Below are 21,473 nucleotides of genomic sequence, written 5' to 3'. Positions count from 1 at the left end.
TTGGCGATATGCCCCTCTTTTCCACACTTGTAGCAAGCACCAGCCCTACAAACTCCATCATGACCCTTGCCGCACTTTCCACAAGTGCGGCCCTTTGGACCCCCATACCTCGAATCGGCGGGCTTGGCCCGCTTGGCTGCCGGTTGAAACTGTGCTGGCCGCCGATCCATCCTCTAAGACTCGACCTCCTCCCTGGCCTGCATCTCCAACTCAATCCCTCTCTTTTGGACACTTGCCTGAAGCTCAGATATCGGCCCATACGTTCCTGCTCGGTCGACACGTGCTCAGGGCAGAACATTGTCCTCTCGTGAAACATCCGGGTAATCACAGTAACTGACTCAGTACCCTGCTTGAGGGTCAAGAACTCCTGAGCCAAACGCTCCCTTTCCACCCGGGGAAAGTACTCGTCATGAAACATAGCAGTGAACCTCTCCTAAGTTACCGCAGCAAGCTCTGCTGAAGAATAGTGCGTTGTCACGAACTTCCACTAGTCCTTCGCCCCCAAGCGAAGCTGGTTCAACGCGAACCGAACTCTCCGATGCTCCGGACATGAACATGTGTAGAAGCACCCCTCTATGTCAGAGATCCACCTCATCATGGTTATCGGATCCTGAGTCCCGTCAAATTCCGGTGGCTTTGTGTTGCTGAACTCCCGGTACAATAACGAGTCACCCCCCTGCGGCCTGGCAGCAGCAACAGAAGCAGTGGCAGCTGCAACAGTAGCATCAGAAAGAGCAGCATACCACTCATCAAAAGTCTCAATCAAGGTGGTCTTAATAGACCCGAACATCTCTGGAATCTCAGCCCTGATGGCCGCAGCCACCTCCTCGTGGATGATCCTACGGATCTCCTCATCACTCGTCCCGCTGATCTCTGGTGTGTGGCGTGTCCCAACCATGATCTACCTCTGAAATACAACATAAATAAATTTCAGGGACTCGCTCGAGTATACATACACTCGATAAACCCACCCTACTTGTTCCTTGGTACCCTAGGGATTCTTACTTGGACTGTGCACTGACCCGGTGTCTTCAGTAGTACGGGCCCAATACTACCGTCCACACCGCATCAACATCCACCCCAAGTCCTCCTCCAAGGATCCCAAATCACAAGTAATCTATCTCTTCTCACACATAAACTACCCTTCGGTAGACTCTCATAGCACCTTACTGCTACCTACTTACTCTAAAGCATCTCATGGCAGCAGAAATCTTCCTAGACTAAGGCATCACAAATCAGGCCACTCTAGTCCTAATATGAATACCTAGCCTACTCTAGCATGCATAACACATTTCAATATATCTCATAACACAAAATGTAAAGGTATTTTGGGAAATCACCGTTCGGGCGCTGGCTGATCGTACACACTGCTCACTTGCGTATCTTTTCAATTCTTTTATTTTTCAGAAAAATTGCTTATCTTATGAAAAATCTCTCAAATCCTCAGTTTGAGTTCAAATACACCCGAAGGTGAATCCGAATCCCTCAAACCAAGGCTCTGATACCAATTTGTAACACCGTAAAATTTAAAACAAATTTTCATTTAATTTTTAATAAAACATTTCATTATTAAATCTTCCAAAAGTCAAATATCCAATGTTTCCACAAAATACATAACATAATCCTTAACCCAAGATCTCAAAAACATGACATCTGCAAGTGTGTACTGATCAAGTTGGCGCCTTCCCGCGATCCTCACTAGTACCTGAAACACATAATACATAACACTGTAAGCACAAATGCTTAGTGAGTTCCCCAAAATACCACATACTGCACATACGCCTTTCCAGGCCATAGGATCTTCCGATCCAAGTGTCTCAGGGGATTTCCATCCCAGACTCTGTTGACCTTCCGGTCCATATCATCTTGACCTTCTGGTCCACATCATACTCATATCACATAACATATCACATATAACTTACATCACATATACATCATACACATAAGACCTTTTGGTCACACATAATTACCCCATCGGGTAAGGCATAGTGAGAAGACTCACCTCGATGATGTCGGATAATCACTCGTGCCCAATCTCCCGACATATCATCAACCTATATCATAAGTACAACTCTCATTAATACTTTCCTGACTTTGTTTGATTAATACTATCAAGTCAACACTAGTCAACCCTGGTCAACGGTCAAACTTTGACCCGACTCGTCGAGTTGCCCGAAGGCACTCGACGAGTTCCATCGCGTACTCACGTCCTCTAGATCCCTTCTGACTCACCGAGTCATTCCCCAACCCGGCGAGTCACCAACTGTGTGATTTATGGGGAAACCCTAACCCTACTCGTCGAGTCTGATCTTGGACTCAGCGAGTCCATCCCATGCACAAACCAAACTGACCTCCCGAGGTCAGATCTATTCCATTAATCCATAGATCCGACCTTCCCAAGCATGATAATCACGTAAAGTCCATATCTTGATGCACAAACAACATCTATTTGATCCTATATGATGTTTTAGATTCAATTATCATAACCCATGGTCAAAATCCCCATTTATCTTCATAAAGCTTGATGAGTAAGGCTCTCTGGACCTCTATAGATCCAGATCTAAAGCCTCATCACAAATAGGGACTAATTGGACATCAAATCTAACCAATAAAGGGTCCAAGAAGCCCTAAATCCATATGATCATCATAACAACAGAAGGGGAGCCAAATTATTACCTCAAACGTGATGCTCTGAGCTCCAAATCCACAGAATGTCCACCTTCTTTGCTTCCTCTTGGATAGAACCTCCTTTTCCTTGCTAAACAATACTTCAAAGGTCAACAATGGCTTCCTCTCTCTCCCAAAACGCTCAAGCACTCTAGGGTTTCTCTCAAGGGACTGATAGACGCAAATGACGGCCCTAAGGGCCTTTAAATAGGTCTCAAACCCGAGAGATTAGGGTTTCATTAATCAGCTCGGACTCGCCGAGTCCACCCATGAACTCGCCGAGTCCGGTCATCAATCCAGATGAGAATTTACGACCCTACTCGGCGAGTCTAAGCACCAACTTGCCGAGTCCTTCCACAAACTCCAAAATAAATGAATAAAATAATATACCTGGGAATCCGGATGTTACAATTCTCCCCCACTAGAATCAGACTTCGTCCTCGAAGTCTTATTTTGCAAACAACTCTGGATGCTGCTCACGCATCTCACGCTCCGGGTTCCAAGTTAACTCTGACCCCTTCCAATGCTACCACTGGACCCGCACCAGAGGCACTTCCTTGTTCCTCAGAACTTTGATCTTCCGATCCCTAATAGCCACCGGTCTCTCAACATAGTTCAGGCTCGCATCCACCTGAATATCCTCTAATGGTACCACTGCCAACTCGTTGGCTATACACTTTCTCAGATGAGATACGTGGAAGGTGTCATGAATCTGACCCAACTCTGCAGGTAGTTCCAACCGGTAGGCTACCCTGCCTACCCTCTCGATCACCCTGAAAGGACCAATATATCGGGGCCCCAACTTGCCTCTCTTCCTGAAGCGGATCACTACTTTCCAAGAAGAGACCTTCAGGAGTACAAAGTTGCCGACCTGAAATTCGAGCTCGGACTGGCGCCTGTCCGCATAACTCTTTTGGCGACTCTGAGCGGTCAGCAACCTCTGCCTAACCTGCTGTATCTGCTCTGTCGTCTGAAGCACAATCTCTGTACTACCCATCACACGTTTCCCTACCTCTCCCCAGCAGATAGGAGTCTGACACCTCCTCCCATACAACAGCTCAAAGGGTGGCATACCAATGCTCGAATGATGGCTGTTGTTGTAGGAAAACTCTGCCAAGGGCAAATACGTGTCCCAACTCCCGCCGAAATCCAACACACATGCTCGGAGCATGTCCTCGAGTGTCTGAATCATCCGTTCACTCTGCCCGTCAGTCTGTGGGTGGTATGCGGTACTAAAATGTAGCCTCGTACCCAATTCCTCATGAAATTTCTTCCAGAATCTGGAAGTAAAACACACATCTCGATCTGAGACAATCGAGATCGACACTCCATGTTGCAATACCACCTCCCTCACGTACACCTCTGCCAACCTCTCAGCGGAAGAGCTCTCACTGATAGCAAGGAAGTGAGCGCTCTTTGTCAACTTGTCGACAATCACCTAAATTGCATCGATGCCCCTTGCAGTCCTCGACAATTTGGTAATAAAATCCATAGTAATCTGTTCCCACTTCCACTTGGGAACCTCTAATGGCTGCAACTTACCATGCGGTCTCTGGTGCTCGGCCTTAACCCTACGACAGGTTAGGCACCTCTCAACGAACCACGCGACGTCCCTCTTCATACAGGGCCACCAATACTCCCTCTTCAGGTCAAAATACATTTTAGTGGCCCCGGGATGGATCGAGAACCTCGATCTATGCGCCTCCTACATCAAAATTGTACGCGTCCCGCCCACAAACGGTACCCAAATCCGACCCTGAAAAGTCATAAGCCCTCGGCTATTCGTAACGAACTCCGACACCTACCCGATAACCCTCTCTCTCTTATGATTCTCCGGTCTCACTGCCTCAGCCTGGGCCCCTCGAATGGTGTCCAACACCTGAGTCATCACAGTCAATCTCATACAAATGTCTCGTACTAGGGCACTTTCTGCTCTACGACTCAGGGCGTCGGCTACCATATTAGCCTTGCCCAGGTGGTACAGGATCTCACAATCATAATCCTTTACCACATCCAACCACCTCCTCTGCCGCATGTTCAAGTTGGGATGATCCATCAAGTACTTCAAACTCTTGTGGTCCGTGTATATGGTACACTGAACCCCATACAAATAGTGACGCCAAATCTTGAGGGCGAACACTACTGCCCCCAAATCCAGATCGTGAGTGGGATACCTCACCTCATGAGGCTTCAGCTGCCTCGATGCATACACTATCACATGCCCCCTCTGCATGAGCACTGCACCTAGCCCGGATATAGATGCGTCACAATAAACCACGAAATCATCAACTCCATCTGGGAGGCATAGCACCGAGGCTTCACACAACTTCTGGCTAAGAGTCTCAAACGAGGTCTGCTGCTCTGGACCCCATGAGAAAGCAACACCCTTCCGGGTCAAACTAGTGAGTGGCACTGCAATCCTGGAGAAATCCTGAATGAATCTCCGATAATAACCGGCCAACCCCAGAGAAGTCCTGATCTCGGAGGCAGACTTCGGTACCTCCCAGCTCATCACCCCCTCAATATTGGCCGGATCGACCAAAATCCCATTCTGGTTAACGAGATTTCCCAGGAATTGGACCTCCCGTAACCAGAAATCACACTTGGAGAATTTGGCATAGAGCCTCTCCGATCTCATAACCCATGGTCAAAATCCCCATTGATCTTCATAAAGCTTGATGATTAAGTCTCTCTGGAACTCTATGGATCCAGATCTAATGCCTCATCACAAATAGGGACTAATTGGACATCAAATCTAACCAATAAAGGGTCCAAGAAGCCCTAAATCCATATGATCATCATAACAACAGAAGGGGGGGCCAAATTATTACCTCAAATGTGATGCTCTGAGCTCCAAATCCACAGAATGTCCACCTCCTTTGCTTCCTCTTGGCTAGAACCTCCTTTTCCTTGCTAAACAATACTTCAAAGGTCAACAATGGCTTCCTCTCTCCCTCTCAAAATGCTCAAGCACTCTAGGGTTTCTCTCAAGGGACTGATAGAGGCAAATGACGGCCCTAAGAGCCTTTAAATAGGTCTCAAACCCGAGAGATTAGGGTTTCATTAAACAGCGCGGACTCGCCGAGTCCACCCATGAACTCGCCAAGTCCGGTCATCAATCCGGATGAGAATTCGCGACCCTACTCGGCGAGTCTAAGCACCAAATCGCCGAGTCCTCCACAAACTCCAAAATAACTGAATAAAATAATATACGTGGGAATCCGGATGTTACACAATAGCAAACTCTTCATCAAAGTTCACATTCAGCTTTAAGAGACGATCCACATGGCGTTGTATCCTTTGCAGGTGGGTCGTGATGGAGTCTCCATCTTTCATATTGGTGGTGATGAATGACCTGACTATTTCGTACCTCTCTTGATGCGCTCTTTGATGGTATTTCTCCATCAAGTTCTTGCACATATCGTAAGGCCAATATTCATCATAGAACCGTTGTAGCTCAGGAGTCATAGTGGCTACCATAATACAAGAGACTTTAGTAGCATCCTTGTAGTGAGCCATATACTAAACTATTTCTTCAGGAGTAGCTTTGGTTTCGTCTATCTCGTTCAACTCCTTGTCGAGGACGTATTCCTTGTCCTCGAAACACAAGGACATTCTGATGTTGTGTATCCAATCATTATATATGGACTCATCGAATGTCACCTTGGCACAAATGCTCAAGAGCGAGAAAGAGTTGGAGTTGTTGTTGGAGGAACCGGAAGCATGGTTGGAAGTTGACATCTGCAAAAGAAGAAGGACAAGATTAGATAATGAATCCTTAATATAACACCCAAAATGAAATATTAAGGCTAGAACCCAACACAATAATTCACAATTCGGAAGAGGGATGCAGTAATCCAATTGTAAATTATTTGAAGGTAGGTAAATGACGATTTATCAATTCCACCATGAAAACGACTTTTAAAAAAAAAAGTGAATTAGGTTTTATATGAAATTCCTAGATCCTTGAGATTCATTGAACTATTCAATTGCATGTTTAATCTCGATTACACCCTTCAAGTTTGTGACTGGGATACCGAGGATCACAAACAAGGTGTGAATAACTATGCAAATTAGCTTGGTACTCTCGATATCATTTACCACATAATCAATGTGCCTATTAACCACACACGCTCCATTAATCAATGATAATATACGATCTACCCATTGCCACACTTTACAAGTCCATATTAGTGTGTTGGTTAACCATACACGCTCCACTAATGACTTTATAAAGTGTAATGTGCAATTTCATGGATTAGCATCAAATTCACATTTTCCTAAAGTAACTAAGATTGAGAATTTATAAAAAAACATTTAGTTACTTTATATTTTTCATTATACTTATTAATGAGGATTTAATGTCCTATCCTACCCGTTCAACTAACAACCCTCCACTACTCAAGAGTGCGGTGGGTAAGAGTGGATATCCAATGACAGTCATTTTATAGGGCGGTTCCTTAAACACCCCTTATAGACCAACTTCGTGAATGAGGCCTACTAACGCTAAGACTGACAATTCTTATATATATCTTGAACTTTTAATATTTTATATATATATATATATATATATATAATAATAATAATAATAATAATAATAATATAAGGGTGTATTTTAAACTTTTAAAATACTAGGATTCTAGAATTTAATATTTCAAATTAAAATTTTAATTAAATTTTAAATTCCAAAACCAAAGGGTGTAGTTTGAAACTTTTCAAAATTACTAGATTAAATTTTAAAGAATTAAATTAATAAAATAATTTTGTCATTATCTCAAAATTTGACCAAATCAATCTTATTTGATAAGGAAATCAGATTGCTATTCAGAAAATTCAGTTTTAGGCATTAAAGACGAATTATGGTAATTATCCTAATCCAATCAAGATCTGAAAATCGAAAAATCAGGCATCTGACAACCCGACTCATCGAGTTTTTGCAAGGAACTCGTCGAGTAGGCTCAACTTGTCGAGTTTCATGTGGAACTCGTCGAGTCTGATGAACAAATTGACAAATCTGCTTCCTTCTCCTTTGGACAATTCACTATGGCATCAAATTCAATTGAAAAACATCCTAGGCTCTGATACCACTGATGAATTTTGAGCATAATAACATCCTATGTGATCATACAAGCCTAATTGCTTTAGATCTAAGTTTTTTACAAATTGAACATGCAAATTGAATTCCAAAGCAAAAGCCTAGATCTAGCATATATAATTCGAAATTTACATATGAAAAGGGTTTAGAAGATTACCTTGCTTGTTATATAGTAATAACAAGAATTCCTTTGTTGATCTTGACTCTTGAAAGCTTAGTGCCTCAAATGTTGGACCTCTAATGGATCGGGACAAACACTTGTAGCAAGAGGATGAGCAGAGAGAGGAAGGAATATGCAGAAAATAGGCTAGGTTTTCTATGCTCTAAGCATTGGCTGAAAACCCTAGGTCTTGGGGTCTTTAAATAGTTGAGGTTGCAAGGGTTTTTAGGTGGAAACCCTAATTTCCTGCTTAGGCCTTAAGCAGTCCATGGACTACTCCTCTAGGAGCCTTAGACGAAATCTATAGGGCCTCCTTATAGTTTTTCATCAACTCCATTCTAAAGGAGTCTAACAACCTAATTTTGCAACTATCAATGATTTGCAAAATGATGCGGCATTGGCTTCGACCACCTGATCTGAGGACGTGCTTCTATGCTGGAGACGAAACTGCAAGATCACAACAGAGAGATGCGTTAGAGCCGCCCCAGGGACTGTGTCTTGGGAGCGAACTCCGACGATCAATTTAGATCAGCTGATAGATCTGAGATGGTTCTATATAACTAGAGATAACCATCTTGGTGCTGGTGGTGGTGTATCGTGGCTGACGACAGCAGGTGGTGGCTGAGCCACCCGACCGGAGTATAGTGTGGCGGCTGAGCCATGGGTGAAGAGTCCTAGGGAAAGGTCCCCCTTCATGGAGGAGGCACTATTCTATTTATAGTGGACAATTAGGTCAGGCCTTGGTCCAACCCAATTCAGGCCCAACTAGCAAGGAGTTGGGTGAGGCCCCCCGGAGGCGCCTGGAGGGGTAGCGGGCGCACACTAGGAAAGGATACCAGGGGAGCGCCTGGCGAGGGAGCGCCAGGCCGAGCTAGCAGGAGAGTCTCTAGCACGGCTGGTAATTAAGGGGGTCGGCCAAGGCTGGAAAGGGAACGACAGGCAGGGCTGGCAGGAGCGCGACAGGCCAGGCTAGCGCTCTAGAGCAGTCTAGGCCATGCTAATGGACCATATATAATCAAGTCCCCCCCCCCCCCCCCCCCCCGTTCGATGTTATTGGTATGCTACTAATGACATTGGACTGGACTTAGTCGAATAAACTATGCGTCATCAAGTTCCCCTAGTCCGATGCGATTGGGTTGCTGATAATCGGATCGGACTAGACAAAGCACCAATACATTAAATAGAGAGAACGACCGAACCTCGCCCACGAGAGTCGTGGTGTTGATGAGCCAAACATCGCTTATGCGGCTTGATATGACTTGATACTCCTTCATTGAGAGGAGTATGATCTGGTCGGTGTAATGCATCGCAACTGCTGTTGACAATGTTATGCAGAGCGAGGCTGCTAAGGAGTGTTGGGCGACGCGGGGCTGTTATGCGATGATGAAGTTGGTACAACGTTGGGTCAGGGTAGCCATACAATATCTAAGATTGTTATTCGGCGTAGATGGAATGTCACCAGTTTGATGTGTCTCCAAAGTACACTATACCTAACTGGATTCCCCCAGTCTGATGTGGGTAGCGTTGGTAGCCGGATTAGACTATGATGAATAACACAAGGTTGCTGTATCAATAAACGACGAGGTTGTTGGCATAATAAAAGGTAGAAAATCCCTTGTCCGAGATGGATGTTGTCAAACTGATGACCTGTAAGGTTGTTGAATGTGATATATGTGGGAGAGATTCGGAGAGCTGGGCGACTGGGTTGCTAGCTGGGATCACACGGTAAGACTATTGTCGAGAGCCAGGCAACAGAGATGTTGATGGATATGTGGCGAGGAAACAGGTAGGGGTTGCACAGCCAGACCATTTCTGAGAGCCAGGAAACAGAGATGCTGAAAGGTACTAGGTAGCAAGGTCGCTGTCGGGATAACCTTCTCGCTGGAGAGTAACCTCACTATAGCAGGATGCAATGTGGAGAATGCTTCATCGATCGTCCGAGCACAAGGGAACCATGATGACTGTGAGAGAGGAAACACCAAGGGTATGGTGTTAGGCGTGGAATAGGCTTGTGATGCGTGACTTATGATGCGCGACTTAGAAGAATAGCGTGGGCTTAGCAGTTAGCGATCATGGAGATGTCACGCAGTAGAGCATCGCGTGGAACATATCGAGCTTAACTGCCTGCGATCATAGATACATCATGCATGAGAGCATCGTGTAGGATCATTTAAGCAGAGGTTGCGGGCCTTTTAACCTCGTTGGCGGAGCATGCTGTTGATGGAGTCGAGCTGAGAACCCAGAAGACCAAAGGCGAGGGTGCTGAACTGTAACGCCCGCAAATCTGGGCTAGTCAAATTAGAGGCAATAGGGGTCGAAAACGACTTTTCGACAAAAGATTATTTAGAATAAATAATCTTAATCAAGTTGTAGAGTATGTTACAAGGTTTTCGTACATATAAAGAACGCCGAAAACCAAGTTATAACGAAGAAGTTATGACCCGTTGAAGTTTCGCGACGGAACCGGCACGATACCGAGAAGCGTAAATAGTGAATCTACGATAGAGCGAGATTTAGCCTTAGCGATCTAAACGAAAGTCGTAGAATATGTTAAACTAAGAACATCGATAAAAAGAACGCCCAAATCTGACTTCGTATGAGGAAGTTATGATTTTTTCTAAGATTTAGCATAGCAGTGCACAGCCCGAAATCTGAATTTTAGATCGGTCGATTTTTAGCCGACGGGATCTAAATGAAAGTTGTAGTACTCGTAAATACCAACGCGTGGATATAAATAACGTCAAAAACGGAGTTCGTATGAACGAGTTACAAATTATAATAGCATATTTACGTATTAAAATAAAGTATAAATCATATATACGTACACATATATATACATATGTATATATCATTAGAAAGGTATCGACGATGCGGTCATTATAAGACTAATGTTGAGTTCTTTCGACATTAGTTTAGTGCAAATATCATTAAATCTATTTAAAATAGTATTATAAAGGGGTGTTTAGTTGTTTATATAACTATAAGGTCATTAAGTAATTATGGAGGGTAGTTTTTGTAAATTCAATTACTATAAATAAGAGGCTTGGGCTCTCATATTTCTTGCACCATTCTCTTGATTCAAGAGTCTTTCTCTCCTTATCCCCCGAGCATTTCGGTCCCTCGTGATTCGACTTCTCTTTCTGTAGTTTTAGTATAGTAAGGTGAGCGCTGAAGCGCTGCACGAATCTTTCTTAGAAAGATTCAGCGACGAAGTTCTGCCCCTGCAGAGCCCGACTCCTAGCTAAAATCCCCTTGTAAGTAAGTTATGCTTACCCTATTTTAAATATAGTTTATATTTAAAATTAGTATTGTTATTATAAATTTATAATAAATATTTGAGCTATTATTATGACTTATATAAGTGTCGTTATAATATCTTTTTAACTACTCGCGGTACGGGGAATCTGGTTTAAAGGGCCGCATAGGGTTGTTGGATTTCAGAAGTGCTATATGCCAAAATGGTCCTGCCCTCCGGTGTTTTATGTCTGGCCCCTGTCTGTACATAGTGGTTGGAAAGTATTGTTTAAACGCTTATATAATAATAATAATAAGACTAATAATTAGTCACGGTAAATATTAGACTAAAATCTAGTGGTAATAATACTAGGTTTCGTCGAAGGAAATTATTTTAAAGTAAACGAAGCGCTGTCCGAGTACCGAGTCACCACCTTCTCAAGTGAGTGCATGGTCTCTTTCATCTTACACATAGATATGAAGTATTTTAATATAAATTACGTGTTATGTGTGCATATTGTCTGAATACTTGTTGTCTATGCTGGTGAAAGATTTTTATACATGTTTTAAATGATGTAAATTGTATAAAGTATTTTATATCTACAAAATATGTTGGGTAAAACATGGGTAGATGAATGATGATGGATAAAAGCTGAAATAGAGGAACATTAGTAGTACGGACCTAGTTCCCTATAGGTATACATTGGCAGCAGTGGACCTAGTACCCTATAGATGAGCACTGGCAGCTGTGCCACAACCCGTAGATGATTTAGATCTACGGTAAACGTCCTAGCAGCTGCGCTCTAAGGATAGTATCGGCAGTTGCGCCTAATAGGGAGCCTTATGACCATGACAGTAGCGTTAAAAGGTCAATACCGGCAGAAGCGCCTCATAGGAAATGTCCCAATTCTGGCAGCTGTGCCTAAGTGACAAGATTAGCAGCTGCGCTTGACCAAAGTGTCATTGGCAACAATGGACTTCATGTTGTTTCCTTAGGATGATCCTTAGGAATGAATGAATGAGAAATAGCTGATTCTTAGGGTAGATCCTTAAGAATAAAGAAGATAATGGGGATGGGTAATTGGGTTGATTATTTGATTGTTTAAACATAATAATTATATTATTGTGGGTTGAAAACCCTATGTACTCACCAGGTTTCCCAACCTGACCCACTCAGTTTATTTATATCACAGGTGTTGATATGAAGTGACATTACACTGAGAGATTTAAAGAGATGTAGATCACTAGTGTAAATAATTGTAAGTTCTGTTTATGCTTATGTTTCTGTATTAACGATGACATCCCAAACGTTTTAAAATGAAATAAATACGTTTCTTCGAAAATGTTTTAATAACGTATTTACCATGTTTTTCTGGGAACAAATTCCGCAACATTTTTATAAAATGAAGCACTCTGATTTTTATAAAGCATAAACAACATCGGTCTTTTCTGGCCGTGAAAATGGGGATGTCACATGAACCTCGCATGTAGAGCTTGCCGCTATAATGAAGTCGGGTTGAGAAGCCAGATGACTCAAGGTGAGGGTATTGAACCTCGCATGTGAAGCTTGCCGCTCTAATGGAGTTGGGCTGAGAAGCCAGACGACTCAAGAAGAGGGTGTTGAACCTCGCATGCGGAGCTTGCCGCTATACTGGAGTCGGGCTGAGAAGCCAGACAACCCAAGGCGAGGGTGCTAAACCTCGCATGCGGAGCTTGCCGCTATAATGGAGTCAGGCTGAGAAGCCAGGCGACTCAAGGCGAGGGTATTGAACCTCGCATGTGGAGCTTGTCGCTATAATGGAGTCGGGTTGAGAAGCCAAACGACTCAAGGCGAGGGTGTTGAACCTCGCATGCGGAGCTTGTTGCTATAATGGAGTCGGGCTGAGAAGCCAGACGACTCAAGGCGAGGGTTTTGAACCTCGCATGCGGAGCTTACCGTTATAGTGGAGTCGGTCTGAGAAGCCATACGAACCAAGGCGAGTTTGTTGAACCTCGCACGCGGAGCTTGCCGCTATAGTGGAGTCGGGTTGAGAAGCCAGACGACTCAAGGAGAGGGTGTTGAACCTCGCATGCGGAGCTTGCCGCTATAATAGAGTCGGGCTGAAAAGCTAGACGACTCAAGGCAAGGGTACTGAACCTTTCAAGGTTGGGCATAGTGGCCGACAATCTATGTGTCCGACCCACACCGAAGTATGATGGCACCTGACGCTTAGCTGTACCATTAGCTTTAGTGACGGTTGGTGCCTCGCTTTCTTGGATGTATGCCAAGGGATATGCGACAATGCTACTTAGAGCTGGATAGTGTAATTGCTGTCAAGCGGTGCATAACGAGACTGCTATCGAGAGCTGGTCAACAAGGCCGCTGAGAACTGAGCATCGAACTGCTAGTGATAGATGAGCAACACGACTACTGAGAGATGGGCAACAAGATTACTGAGAGATGGACAACAAGACTACCGAGGTTTGGACCACGAGGCTGCTATTTCGATCTGGAATATTAATGTTACCTCGGGAATGCACTATCATGCATAACATCAGCTCTTCATGTAGTTTAGCTTTTCCCCTTCAGAATAAAAATCACTTATGCGTAGTGTTGTACCAACCCTACCACCCCTTTTTCTTAGAGGAGGTGAGGAATGGAAACGATGGATGCATAGCTACAGGAAATTTTGCGACACAACTATTGAGAAAAAGCTAAGCGACCCAGGTACTAACAAAATCTGGGTAGAACGGCTGGCGAGAGCTGAGCAGCATGACTGCTGGGAGTCAGACAATGTAACTACTGATGATTGGGCTTTGCAGCTGCTGAGCTGGGCCGCATGGCTGGTGAGGTTTGAGCCGCCCTACTGCTGGGATCTAGGTAGCGCGAGTTCTGAGAGCTGAACAACGAGACTAGCGGGGGTCGGTCAACACAAATGGTGAGAGCTGAGTAGCAAGACTTCCTGAAGTAGGTCGACATGGTTGCTGGTAGCTGAGCAACACAATTTTTGAGGGTTATTTCAGAACGCTTCAAGAGTAGTAGTAGTGTACTACTCCTCCCCCTCCCTTTTTGAAAATGTCGAGAGATTCCTGCTGCAACGCGTATTCTGTTGAGCCTGGGTTGCGGTGCGCGAACATTAGGCAGCTAATTTTAGTCTTTGTAAAATTAGATCAATTTAATTGTTGTTGAATTAGTCCATAAAAAGCTTAAGAGACCCAATAGCAGCCCTTGTAGAAGCCCAAGATGAATTACACAATCCATTTGTGATAGGAGAAGCCCAAAATAAATTTGATGGAGCCAAGTTGAGATATGTTGTCCACTTGCGTGTTGTGAGCCCATTCACTAATTATTAGCCCAAGTAATTTCCCTTTTTTTTTTTTTGAAATCGTCAAGTCGATCCGGTTTGTGTCGTATTTTCTAAAGTTGGATTTTGTTGGACGGGATCTCAGCAAACGGATACTCACTCTATTGACCTATAAAATTTGTCTTGTGAGAAATATCCATTTTAATTGTTAAGCTAGCCCATCAGCTTAAAAAACTAATTTGAAAGAAAAAACCAAGCAAATTCCTGAACCCAAAATAAAATCTCACTCCATTCATTCATTTGTAGGCCCACATAGAAAATGACCAGCCCAAGAATCTCCTGGAGCCACTTGTGAGATATGGGCCAATGCCCTAATTTCTTTATGTCATTTATGTGAAACGAATTGGCATATAGGGCGGTACGTGCTTCTTGGAGACGAAAGGTCGTATTTGGAGATAGAAGCTCGAATTAGCCGGTGATGCTGGCTTGGAGGTTGCTGCCAAGGCTGGTGGCGAGTCAAGAAATCCGGAGGTGGTGGACGCTGCTATGGCTTTGGTTGATAGTTGCTGCAGACGGAGATGCTTCGTTGGAGGTGGGAGTTACACCGGAGTTAGGGGCGCTGCTTTGTCTACTTGGCAATTATGGCGATTGAAGCTGAGACTTTGCCGGCGACGTTGGTTTGTTGGGTCTCCGGATGGAGATGGTTGAAAGTCGATGAGCAGTTGTTTGGTTCTCGTGAGCGGTTACACTATTACAGATCGAGAAAGACAAGGACCGACGATTTCGCCTCCGATGTGAGGCTCTTGGATTACCGTTGATGGCGTTGGCGATAGAAAGTGATCCGACAGGGATGACGACGATTGGCAGGAGGTGGTTGTTGGTGGAGCGATTAGCAACGACTGATGGTGGCTTAGATTGGGTTGCCGACGTCGATGTTTGAAGGGAGCCTAGCAAACAGTCTTTTGGTGACGATGGTCATGGAAGTTGGAGCTGCTATTGCCGGTCTTCAACGAGTGAATGAAGGAGCAACAGTTGACAACAGGGTAGCGGGATTGATCGACTGTCTGGTGGCGACGGGGTTAGAAGCTACTGGCAGCTGGAGATGATGGTTGCAGGCAGCGATTAATCAAACACATGTAGCTTTGGTCGATTGCTGGTTCCGGTGATTGGCTGAATGGCGCTTCAGATCAGGTTACCAGCGTAGCGTCGAGAGACAGGAGCCGAGCAAAGCTCTATTGGGAGATGACGGCTAGGACTGTTCACTATTCGGATAAAACCAAAGTATCAATTGAACAATTTGGATTGGACTATTTGGTTCGGATATTTGGATTTTTGGATTGGTTTTCAACAAAACTGAATTATTATTTTGGATTTCGGATTGGTTTTGGTTTATAAAATAAGAACCGAATAGTCCAAAAAAACCGAATGAATATTTATTATTTATCTATTTATAATATATATCTATCATTTTTTATTAATTTTGTAATTTATTTTTTCAAATAGGAATGTTTCACCCAATAAAAAAACATTAATATGCATTTTCACTCAAAAGTAACGACCCGTCTCTAGTATGTTGCTTCCATGGCATTTAGTTAGAGGTTTTCAAGAGGGACTTGACGAGTCTATAGCCCGACTCGTCGAGTAGGGGCAGGATTTCGAGCACGTGTTAGTCGGCGACTCGGCGAGTCCATATTCGGGACTCTGCGAGTCTGCCTGCCAGGAAGAAACCCTAAATCCCCGGGTTGCTCCCTATTTAAGCAGTGTTATGTGCCCTAAACTCGCCTCCTTCACCCTCAGAGAGCTGTGAGAAACCCTAAACCCATCCCTTAATTGATTTAAGTGTTTTTGTGTGGATTCTTGAAGGCTTGAAGAAGAAGAAGAAGAAAGGAACAAAGAGAAGAGGTGTAGAGCAAAGATCCAAGGTCAGAATCAGAGTTCTTTGAGGTATTTCTCGGAATCCTCCTGTTTTATGCTTAAAACCTCCATTAGAACATTTCTAGGGCTAGTTTGATGTAGTTTCCAACCTTATAGTTGTATGGATGCCTTAATAGGTCGAGATATCCCTAGATCTGTTCATTTGGGAGTTGTAGAGCCCAGATCTATTGCCTTTTTGAAGTTGCTTTGCATGAGAACCCTAGATCTAGCCTTTATCATGCTTTTTGAGCCTTATTATCTTCTTGGATGCTTATGGACACGTAAAGATAGAATCTTTACATGTTAATCGAACTAAGGAAGCCTAGATCTATAAGTTTTAGACACTGGATTCAAGCAGAATCGAGTTTAGAGTAGCTGCATGGATGCGACTCGGCGAGTCGGAAGAACGACTCGGCGAGTCAAGCCGCCTTTTGAGTGATGTCGAGTGGGAACCTGTGAGTAGTAGAGTGGACTCAGTGAGTTGGAGGGCAGACTCAGTGATGGAGGGACTCGACGAGTTGTTCATACAACTCGGCGAGTCTAAGACAATCTTCATAGCTCAAGAACAACTCGTCGAGTTGTTCATATGACTCGACGAGTCGGATGCAGATTGCCTGAGTTCTTGAATCGAGAGGGTACTCGTCGAGTCGATGCCATACTCAACGAGTAGCCACGAGTAGGGTTGAAAAGTGAGAATAGGGACTCAGCGAGTTGACGGCCCAACTCGGCGAGTCAGGTCAACTGTAGGTTGACTTTGACCGGGAGAGTTGACTTTGACCAGGGGTAAAAGAGTCTTTTTACCCAATGCAGTGATTAGTATCTGATTGAGTGTGTTTATGGATTTGTAGCCGGGGAGATACCGGAGCAGCAGCAGTTAGCTTCCAGAGCCATACACACAGCAGCCAGTTCACGAGGTGAGTTTCCTTCCAGTAGGAACGGGTCTAAGGCCACAATGCCGGCCTGATCAGTTAGCAGTAGTTTCCGGACTTCGGTCCGATGCAGTAGTTAGTATGTTTGATGCCTTCGTGGCTCAGCCAGGATTTACGTATTATGTGCTATGTGTTCCGGGCAACGGTCCGACGCAGTATGCAGTATATGTGTCTATATTAGTTGATATGTGTTATGCTATACTATGATCAGTCAGTTCCGGACTTCGGTCCGATGCAGTCAGTTCCGGACTTCGGTCCGATGCAGCTAGTTCCGGACTTCGGTTCGATGCAGTGGGCAAGGCCTAGTATGTGCTTTATTTGTTATTGTGTGGTATGTGGTAGTTCGGGGGAGCTTACTAAGCTTCATGCTTACAGTTTCAGTTTTGGTTTCAGGTACTTCCGCAAGCAAAGGGAAGAGCTCGGGATGATGGCATCGCACACACCACAACTTCAGTTTTTGTCCTGGGAGTTGATTCAGTTTCTTGATATGTTTGGATACAGTTGTGATACAGTTTTTCTCACAGTATTTTATCATGGTTTTTGAAACACGCAACGTATGGTTTTATTATGTGATACTTAGTTTCATGGTTTTGTTATAATAAAAATTGAAATTTTTGGGTCGTATTTTGGGTCGTTTCAAGTTGGTATCAGAGCCTTGGTTTGAGGGATTCGGATACACCTCCGGGTGTATCTGAACTCAAACTAAGGGAAAGATAAAAAGATTTTCAAAAAGGAAAAATGTTTTCGAATGAAATTTTGAAAAGCACTTAGAAAGAAAAGAATTTTTAAACAAGATAAGGGTGTGGTGCATGCGATCAGCCGAGCTCAAGTAAGTACTCCTAAATTACCCATACAAGTTTTATTATTATGATTAATTGTTCCAGTTTCAGTAGAACAGCATGCTAGTATAGGACTAAGGATCTAGGAGGATGCCTTATGTGCCTGTTATATGTGTTTCAGCTTTATGAGAATTGCATGTTAATATTGAGTAGACAGCAGTAGGATAGCCTGTTTAGGTTATGCCTGGTAGCGCGAGCTTAGCATTGTATGCTAGTACAGTTTCTTGTTATGAGAGTAGATTTGCTTGAGTAGTTTCCGGTGTCCGAATGCTGCTTGCTTCGTGCTTTGTAGAACTCTTGGTGATGAGAGTTAGCCATTAGGTGAATACGTCACGTCACATGTGATCCGGGTTGAATAATCTCAGAGTGTTGGATTTGGCCCTATTGCGCAACTCTTTTTTGAGTCCAACCGTTGTAGGGACGAGCCTTTTACTCGAAGGATTATCCGAGCCTCATCACATGTGATGGTATTCAGGTGATGGCTAATTAGCATTACAAGGAGGCCTTCAGCAGCTGAGGACTGGTTTGAGTGGAGTCAGAGATTTCCTAGGGCAAGCCTATGTGAGAGTAGCAGAGATCAGTAGTAGTAGAAGTGACTTGGTGGAGTCAAGGTGGTTCTTGAGGAAAGTACGGATAGATGTGGAAGGTAGTATGGGCCCGTACTACTGAAAGCAGAGGATCCGTACTCGAATCAAGGAAGGCCGAGACAAGACCAGGAAGCTAGTAGTAGTATCAATGATCCCTTGAGATATTTTAGTTTTCTGATGTTGCTATGATGTGTTTCAGAATGGTGGTTTTGCGTTCGAGGACAGCAGCCGGCAGTGGAGGTGCCGGGGAGGGATCAGGATCAGGCTCGGGGAACGAGCGCATGGATGAGCAGACCATAGAGTTTCTTTCTTCAGAGATTACTCGTATCATTTTAGAGCAGACTCCTGTGATCTTCGGTTCGATCAAGGAGGGTATCCTAGAGCTGATGGATGAGAGGTTGGGCACCTTCCGTGCCGAGGTGGCGGCCATGATGGGGTCGCGCACACTTACGTTCAGGGAGTTCAGGGTATGTGGAGCTCCAGATTACCACGGGGCGCGGGACCCCATAGCGAGTACTAGATGGTTGGCGGATGTGGCCAACGCTTTCCGCACGAGCAGGTGTCCCGAGGGGGACAAGGTTAGATTGGCGTCCTGTCTTCTGAAGGACAGGGCATGGGATTGGTGGGAAGAGGTCGGACATACCATTGGAGATGATGCAGCGCTAGATGCCATGACCTGGGCTGATTTCTCCACCAGGTTCAGGACGGAGTTCGCACCGGTTATTGAGGTGCAGCAGTTAGCCAGAGAGTTTCAGGACCTCACCCAGACTACAGAGACCGTGGTGGAGATCACCGCCAAGTTCAGGGAGAGGTCTCTTCTCGTTCCTCAGTATGCAGCCGATGAGGAGATGAAGAAAGCCCGTTATCATGAGATGTTGCGGAACGATATCCGCCAGTTTATGAGCCGGTCCAGCTGTAAAACGCTGGATGACATGATCGCTAGGGCTCGAGAGAGGGAGATTGATCTCGAGATAGAGAAGAAGAGGAAACCGGAGGCGGTTTCGGGAAAAAAGCCCAAGGTAACAGATCACAGATCCAGGAGTCAGCAGAGCCACAGTCGATGTGGCAAGTGTGGGAGATTGCACGATGGGGTGTGCAAGGCAGGGAGTTCCGGCTGCTACAAGTGCGGTCGGACTGGGCATTTGAGCAGGGATTGTACGGCTCCTGCTACCGCTACTGCAACATCAGATCTGATTTGCTTTCAGTGCAATCAGAGAGGACATAAAAAGTCCCAGTGTCCGAGTTTAGCTGCAACAGGGAAGGTGGTTGCACCTGCCCCTGCTACTTTGAAGATTACTGATGGCCGGCAGGGCCGAGCCGAGGCGCCAGTGGCGAAGAGTAGGGCTTTTCAGATGACAGCAGAGGAGGCGCGAGCGACTCCTGATGTGGTGACGGGTATGTATCTTCCCTTCATCTCTATATTGTTATTGATTGATTATTGCTTATGTTTATATGTTTTATATAGGTCGTTCTCTGTGAACGGCATTTCTGCTATGGTATTATTCGATTCGGGGGCTACCCGATCATTTGTATCGCTTGCGCTTAGCAAGAGATTTAGTAGAGCTCCAGGGGAGCTGGATTGTCCGGTAGAGGTTGAGATAGCAGATGACAGGACCGTGAGGGTTGCCAGAATGCATAGAGGGTGTTCTCTTCAGTTGTTCGACGAGCAGTTTTCGGTGGACCTGGTTCCTATTCCTCTGCGAGGGAATAAGGTTATAGTAGGCATGGATTGGCTGAGTCCCAATGGGGCGGTGATTGATTGTGAGCTGCAGCTAGTGAGGGTTCGCACTCCCAGTGGGGGAGAGTTAGTGATTCAGGGCGAGAGGCCACAGCGCGGACCAATCTTTTGTTTCGCCTCGAGAGCGAGACGCTATTTTCAGCAGGGTTGCGCTGGTTATGTAGCTTATGTCTTGGATGTTCGGGAGAAGGGCAAGACGACAGTTGATGATGTTCCAGTAGTGCGAGACTTCCCAGATGTATTTCCCAATGATTTACCGGGAATACCTCCTGAGAGGCAGGTCGAGTTTAGGATCGACCTAATTCCTGGTGCGGCTCCGATAGCCAAGGCACCGTACTGTCTAGCTCCGCGTGAGATGCAGGAGTTGTCTACGCAGCTGCAGGAGCTGCTAGACAAGGGTTTCATTCGGCCGAGCAGTTCGCATTGGGGAGCGCCGATCCTGTTTGTGAGGAAGAAGGATGGGTCGCACCATATGTGTATAGATTACCGGGAGTTGAATAAGGTAACGGTGAAGAACCGTTACCCACTTCCGAGGATAGAAGATTTGTTTGACCAGCTTCAAGGAGCGTCTTGGTTTTCCAAGATCGATCTACGTTCCGGGTATCATCAGATGCGAGTCAGAGATGAGGATGTGCAGAAGACTACTTTCAGGACCAGGTATGGTCATTATGAGTTTGTGGTGATGCCATTTGGGCTCACCAATGCTCCAGCCGCATTCATGGATCTCATGAATCGCGTGTGCAGGCCGATGCTGGATCGGTTAGTGATAGTATTCATAGATGATATTTTGGTGTATTCCAAGATGCAGGAGCAGCACCTGAGGGAGGTGCTAGAAGTTTGAGGAGGGAGAGACTTTTCGCAAAGTTCTCCAAGTGCGAGTTCTGGTTGCGCGAGGTGAAGTTCCTTGGTCACCTCGTCAACCAGAAGGGTATTTTGGTAGATCCGGCCAAGATAGAGGCCGTGATGCAGTGGGAAGTCCCGAAGTCTCCATCCGAGATTCGGAGCTTCCTAGGGTTGGCAGGGTAT

Source organism: Lactuca sativa, chromosome 8 (assembly GCF_002870075.4).
Source record: "Lactuca sativa cultivar Salinas chromosome 8, Lsat_Salinas_v11, whole genome shotgun sequence".
NCBI classification, from domain to species: domain Eukaryota; kingdom Viridiplantae; phylum Streptophyta; class Magnoliopsida; order Asterales; family Asteraceae; genus Lactuca; species Lactuca sativa.
The sequence above is the reverse complement of the archived record's forward strand: the minus strand, read 5'-3'. Positions refer to the sequence as shown.